We start from the raw sequence: 8001 nt of genomic DNA on the forward strand, positions 1-8001 counted from the left end.
CAATGGCTAGCATTTGAAGAAATATGTCATAATCCTTAACCAGAACTCATTCCATTGGTAAACACAAGTGCCAAAGTAATAGTGATCCAGCTGTAGCTAATTAAAGAATGAAGGATAATATTGGATTTAAAAAGAAGCTTATAATTTTGCAAAGGATAGTAACCGAAGGATTGAGAGTGTCAGACACCAGCAAAAGGTGAAGAAATATTTAATAAAAAGGGGAAAAACTAGACTATGATATAAAACAAGATCAAAATATACAAACAGATTGAAAGAGCTTCTACAAGTATGTAAAAATTAAGAGTACAGCAACATTAAACATAGGTTACTTAGAGGTTGAGACAAGATAAATACTTATGGGGAGTAAGAAATTTGCAGAAACATTGAACAAATATTCTGTATCTGTCGTCACAGTAGAAGATGCAAACATCATACATAAAATGGTGGGGATGCAAAGTCTAAAGTGAGTGTGAAAACTTAACATAATCAACATAAGTAGAGAAAACGCACAAGAGAAATTAATAGGACGAAAAGCCGACACATCCACTGGACCTGATGACGTACATCCTAGGGTTCAAAAAGAGGGAGCTGCAGAGATAGTGAATGCATTGGTTTTGATCTATCAAAATTCCCTAGATTCTAAAACGGTCCCAGCAGATTGGAAGGTAGCAAATTTAACAGCGCTATACACGAAAGGAGGGAGAGATAAAATCGGGAAATACATGTCAGTAAGACATACATCAGACGTCGGGAAAATGCTGGAAATCGTCGTTAACTAAGTGGCATCATGACACTTAGTTAATCATAACATGGTTCGGTAGAGTGAACATGGTTTTCTGAAAGGGAAACCGTGTTTGACAAATTTATTCGAGGTTTTTGAGTGTATACCTAGCCGGGCAGATAAATTGGAAAGGGTGAATGTAGAATATTTGGATTTCCAATCGGCCTTCGATAAGATACCATGTAGAAGGGTATTACACAAGATAAGTGCTCATGGGATTCGAGGCAATCATTTAGTATGAATAGAGGATTGGTTAACTGGCAGAAAACAGAGAGAAGATATACACGGGTCTTTTTCAGTTTGGCTCACTCTAAATAATGTGGTCCTGCAAGGATAAATGCTGTTGACTCGGCTTGTTACATCCTACATTAAGGACACCCCCGAGATGAAGGGATCGAGTGTAATCTAGCCAAATTTGCTGAGGATACAAAGCTAGTTGGGACAGTAAGCTCTGAGGAAAACACAAAGTGTCTGTAAAGGCATATAGATTATATTATGTATGCAACCACAGGCAAACTGCATAATACCGCCGCCAAAGGGCAGTCATATTGGAGTCCCAAGGGATCCCAGCATCCCTTGGCAGCACTGTATATAAGCAGGCCTTCCACGTTGTACCAACACTCTGGAGTCTGAATAAAGGAGCTAAGGTCACACTTACTCATTGCATATAGTACTCAGTTGTTTTACTTTATTATGAGCATAACAATTGGTGAAGGCACAAGGAACAAGAACTGTTGGTGTCCTGGAGAAATTCTCAGAAGGGGACGATTGGGAAGCCTTCGTGGAGCGACTCGCCCAATACTTCGTAGCCAACGAGCTGCAAGTGGGTGAGACGCTGTCAAATGAAGGGCGATACTCCTTACCGTCTGCGAGGCAACAACCTATGGCCTCATGAAGAATCTTCTCGTCGCGCTGAAGCCAACAACCAAATCCTATGGAGAACTGTGTATGCTGGTCGGGGAGCACTTCAACCCGAAGGAAAGCATTCTGATGGCAAGATATCGATTCTACACGTGTCAGCTATCTGAAGGCCAGGAAGTTGCCAGCTATGTCGCCGAACTAAGGCTCATTGCAAGACATTGCGAATTCGACGGATTCCTTGAGCAAATGCTTCGAGACGTTTTTGTGTTTGCTATTAACAATGAGTTTATCCTTCGCAAAATCTTGAATATTGAAATACCGAGTCTGAGCGAAGCCATAACCATAGTCCAGCATTTATGTCCACCAGCGATAACACAAAACAAATTTCGCTGCATAAAGAGATTTCACCAAGTACAGTAAACAACGTAACGTCGATTTCAGGCAGGAATGTACATGGCAGAACGTACGGGCCAGCAGCTGCACGACCTCAGATGACGCAGAATCCGACATCAATCGTTAATGCGTGGCAGTTAACACCTTGTTGGCGCTGTGGAGGTGATCATCGAGCCCATCAATGCCGCTTCAAATACGAAGTGTGCTAAGGCTAAGGAACAATGAGACACATCCAGCGAATGTGTAGACGACGTGCAAACCCTGAAAACCACCACCTTGCTGAGGAGAACAGATCCATGGCGGATCAGGTTGAATTAGAGACTCGAACCGCGGAGGCAGAAGTGTATGGGTTACTAACCTTCACCACGAAATGTCCACCGATCATGGTAAAATCGAACTGGGTGGAATTCTAGTATCCATGGAACTGGACATGAGTGCAAGTCAGTTTATCATGAACAAAGAGGCCTTTGACAGGCTGTGGTGCACAAATGCACACAGGCCCAAGTTGAGCCCTTTTCATACCAAGCTGAGAACTTACACTAAATAACTGATTCCTGTAATTGGCAGTGCAGCAGTAAACGTCTCCTATGATGGAGCAGTGCACGAAATCCCAAGATAGATTGTACCAGGAGATGGCCCCACAGTGTTCGACAGAAACTGTCTGGGAAAAATCAGCTGGAACTGGGAAAACATCCAAGCGCACTCGTCCATTGATGACGTCACATGTGCCCAGGTTCTGAGCAATTCCCGTCATTGTTTGAGCCAAGCATCGGAAGTTTCTCTGGGGCAAAGATACTGATCCACTTGGCTCCCGGTACATGACCCACCCACCACAAGGCACGGGCGGTAATGTATATAATGCGAGAGAAACTGGAAATTGAGCTGGCCAGGCTGCAGCGAGAAGGCTTCATGGAGTTCACCGAGTGGGCCAGTCCTATTGTTCCGGTTCTGAAAGGCAACGGCACGGTTAGAATTTGTGGGGAACATAAAGTAACGATTAACCGTTTTTCGCTACAGGACCAGTACCCACTACCCAAGGCAGACGACGTATTTGTGACCGTGAGTGGAGCAAAGATGTTCACCAAGGTCTGTTCATCTACAATAGATGCCCGTTTGGGATTCGATTGGCCACAGCAATTTTCCAAATGAACATGGAGGGTCTGCTAAAGTCGGTTCTGGATATCGTGGCTTTCAAGGATAATATACCAGTCACAGATATGGACAGCATCGAACACGTGCAGAACCTGGAAGAGGTTCTAAGTCGGTATGATCGCGTGGCACTCAGGTTGAAACGCTCGAAGTGTGTTTTCCTTGCGACAGAGGTCAAGTTGCATAGAAGCATAGAAAAATAGAAAACAGTGCAGGAATAGGCCATTCGGTACTTCGAGCATGCACCACCATTCAATAAGATCAAGGCTGATCATTCACATAAGTATCCCTTTCCTGCTTTCCCTCCATACTCCCATATCTCCTTAGCCATAAGGGCCAAATCTAACTCCCTCTAGAATATATCCAACGAACTGGCATCAACAACTCTCTGCGGTAGAGAACTCGACAGATTAGCAACTCTGAGTGAAGACGTATCTCCTCATCTCAGTCCTGAATGGCTTACCCCTTATCGTTAGACTTTGTCCAATGATTCTGGACTTCCCCAACATTGGGACCATTCTTCCTGCATCTAACCTGTACAGTCCCGTCAGAATTTTATATGTTTCTATGGGATCCACACTCATCCTTCTCAACTCCAGTAAATACAGGCCCAGTCGATCCACTCTTTCCTGATATGTCAGTCATCCAGTCTGGTGAACCTTCGTTGCACTCCCTCAATAGCAAGAACGTCCTTCCTCAGATTATGAGACCAAAACTGAACACAATATTCCAGGCGAGGCCTCACCAAGGCCCTGTACAACTGCAGTCAGACCTCCCTGCACCTGTACTCAAATCCCCTAGCTATGAAGGCCAACATACCAGTTGCCTTCTTCACCGACTGCTGTACCCGTATGTCAACTTTCAATGACTGATGTACCATGACATCCAGCTCTTGTTGCACCTCCACTTTACCTAATTTGCCGTCATTCAGATAATATTCTGCCGTCGTGTATTTTCCTCCAAAGTGGATAACATCACAGTTATCCACCTTATACTGCATCTGCCATGCATTTTCCCACTCACCTAACCTATCCAATCACCTGCAGCATCTTATTCAGCTCACACTGCCACGCAGCGTCGTGTCGTCTGCACACTTGAAGATATTACATTCAATTCCTTCATCTAAATTATTAATGCTTCTTTTAAATAGCTGGGGTCCCAGCACTGAGCCCTGCGTACCCCACTAGTCACTGCCTGCCATTGTGAAAAAGACACGTTTATCTCGACTCCCTGCTTCCTGTCTGCTAACCAGTTCCTTAAAAATGTTAGTGCATTACCCCCAATACCATGTGTTTTTATTTTGCACACGATTCTCTTGTGTGGGACCTTGTCAAATGCCTTTTGACAATATTCGAAGGTACAATTGCATTGCACCCAAACTTTGACTATTTATTGCATGTTCTATGTGACCAATTAGATTCTTGTTGCCCACAATATTGTAATAGCTGATGAGCATTTTACATATATAGATATATATATATATATATATAGATAGTAGATATGTTACAAGCAAAGGCACTGGCTGCTGTATGTTAGATTCGAAATCACAGCCTCAGAATTTCCCCGAGTCGGTTCTATCATGTGAATGCCATGCACTAACCGATTGTGCCACTAGTACCACACGTTTTACAGCTGTCTCATCAGAAACACGAGATAGAAACATCGAATTATACTGCTCAGTAAAATACCATTTATCCCGTTGTTTCTGCACCGGCTCTCAGGAAAAACCTATCAATTATTAAGGCTCCACTGATTTTCCACCATAGCCCTGCTTTATATTTGCGTGTAACTGCTTCTTAGCTGCAATGAATTTGGTGCTTCTATTAATCGATACATTAGTGTATTTTTCTGTGAGTTTTTAATGCAATGAAATGAAATGATATTTTCTGCTTTTGCGTCCAAACAGACAAACTCTATGTGAAAGTCAACTTTATCGTTAGCCTGACATCAGTAGTAGGGAAAGTTCTATTAAAGTGGTAACAGAGCACTTAGAAAATAACAATAGAACTGGGAAAAGTCAACACAGTTGAATGAAAGATAATCATGCTTGACAAATCTTTTAGAGTTTACTGAGGCTGTTACTAATAGAATAGATAAGGGGATCAGTGGATGTGGTGCATTTCGATTTTCAGAGGGCATTCGATAAGGTGCCATAGAAAAGGTTACTGAACAAAATTATGGCTCATGGGATTGGTGACAGTGATCGAGGATTGGTTAATTGACAGAAATTAGGGAGTATGAACAAACGGGTCATTTTCGGTTTGGCAGGTTGTACCTCGTGCGCTGCTGGAAGGATCCGTGATTCTACCCCAGCTATTCAAAATCTATATCAATGATTTGAATCAGTGGCCCAAATGTAATATATCCCAGTTTTCTGCTGATAAAAAGTTAGATGGAGTGTACGTTGTGAGGAATAGGCATAAACACGGCATGGGAATATAGACAGGCTAAGTGAGTGGGCAATAAGTAGGCAAATAGAAATGATTATGGACAAATGTGAAGTTGTCCATTTTGGTACGAAAAATAGAAAAGCAGATTATTTTTTTAAACTGTGTGATCTTGGGAAGTGTTGTTAATCAGAGGGGCTTAGGTGCCCTTGTAAACGAATCACTGAAAGTACACTTGTAGGAACGGCAAGGAATTAAGAAAGAAAATGGAAAGTATCCATTTATGGTCGTAGGTTTTGAGTATAAGAGTAGATATGTCTTACTGCAATTATAGTACCCTGGTGAGAGCGCACCTGGAATAATGTGTACAGTTTTGGTCTCCGTACCTACGGAAGATTATATCAGACTTCGAGGGAGATTTACCGGCGGTTCACCAGGCTGATTCCTGAGATGGGTGCATTGTCCTATGGGAGAGGTTGAGAAAACTGGGCCTATATTCGATAGAGTTTAGAAGAATATGAGGTGATTTCATTGATTCAATGCCGAAGCAGGCTCGAAGTGCCAAATGGCCGAATCTTTGTCCTAATTATTATGTTTTTACGTTCACCGCTCGCCCTGCGCATGCCGCCAGATCGACAATGTTAAAAACATAGAATCAGTCCCTGTAAGGAAAAGGATTATCCGGCTTTTCCATCACTTCAGATGAGAAACTGTCAGAACTGGTCGTTTTGAAGGGAGATTCGGAACACAGAAGGATAAGTTTTGCCCAGTGAGTTAAACAATCGGGGCACAACCCGAACTGCAATCTTCTGATAACATCACGATTAATATTGAATTCGGATGCCTTAACCATTCGTCCACGTGTCTGCAACAATCGCTAGTCACATTGTTGTGGAGAGAATTGGGAGCTTTTCAGGACCACTGCTATGAATACTGAAACGGGTTTATTAAAAGCTAAATACATTTTGAATTATTCAACAGATGCTTGTCAGCAGGGAAACCCAATGCGCTTTCAGAACTATCATCTTAGAAATTCACAGCTGTAATCACGCTAATTTTAAACAGACGCACGCACAGAATGATCCAGGACTGACAGTACGTTCCTTTTGTAATGACACAGAATGATCCGGGACTGACAGCACACAGAGATTTAAACACATTTATTGGTCTACTTTACCAAATTCTAAAATTCCCCCTATCATCAAGCGTAGTACTCTTATTGGCAATGTTATCTGTGCCTTCTTTTCTTCTAATACTTTCTTTTATGTCTCTTGTTAGCCATGGTTGGACGATTTTCCCCGTGGTGCTTTGCTTCCTGAAGGGAATGTACATGCTTTGCGAATTACGAATTATTTTTTTAACATTATGCTATTAAAAGTGCACTGATTAAAGCGAGATGTGAATAAAATGTGCTAAAATTGTATAAAATAATTTACTGTATGTAACACTGTTTTGAAGCGCCTAGGGGTGTTTTAATACGTTAAAGGCGCTCTATAAATAAAAGTTATTAATATTATTATTAACAATAATAACTTGCAGTGCTACGTGGAAAATGTAGCGGAGTGGGTCAAATTGGATAGCACAAAGCAGGCACAGTCATTAATGGCAGAATAGTTTCTTTGAATTCTGTGTCTTTCTAGGATGCTCAGTCCTTGTATTGTATGGGGTTAATCACATATGATATTTCGACATTTACAGCGTGTTTCTGCTTCATGCCTCGTGGAATGTTGTTGATGCAGAGAGAGAGAGAGAGAGAGAGAGAGAGAGAGAGAGACCTTGAGGCACACACCGGCCTGTTTATGGAATGGCCGTCGCCTCGAGATCTCATGCTTTGTGGAAGAACAGCTGGTGCCTTACAGATTCGGAGTTGGCCATAAGCCACATGCACCCATGTTTGTTCAATAGTATGTTTCTTTTGTAATATAAAGGAACGGAATTGTCCAGTAGCTCTTTGAACGTTACCTTGGACCGTGATTTGCGAGCGGTGCCGGGACACCCAAGGCTCCTCACCAGCCGTCGTTGCGGAGTTCACGACGGGCTGAAGGCCGTGAGCTTTGTTGCATTTTACCATACTTCTGTTTTCTTCGTAAACTGTTATGTTTCTTTTCTCTCAGTAAACGGTGTTTTATCTTCACTTAATTTGTCTTGTCTCTTATTTAACATTCATCCACATCCCGACCCTGGGTCTAGTATTATCGATTCAAAACATTTTGGCTTCACGAATACGATCTGTTAAAATGTTTAAGACAAAAGACAAGAGGCAGTCTCCTCCTGTGGGAGAGAAGTACAGAATACCAGGGTGGGGCAGGAGGGGTGAGTGTGATGGCTCTATTGCCAAAGTGTTACCCAGTTTGAACTTCCGCAATATTGGAATACCAGTTATTGGAACAGAGGAAAGATAGGACTGTACTCCACGCGGTGCTGTCTCTC

This window comes from Pristiophorus japonicus, unplaced genomic scaffold (assembly GCF_044704955.1).
Source record: "Pristiophorus japonicus isolate sPriJap1 unplaced genomic scaffold, sPriJap1.hap1 HAP1_SCAFFOLD_82, whole genome shotgun sequence".
In the NCBI taxonomy this organism is placed as follows: Eukaryota; Metazoa; Chordata; class Chondrichthyes; family Pristiophoridae; genus Pristiophorus; species Pristiophorus japonicus.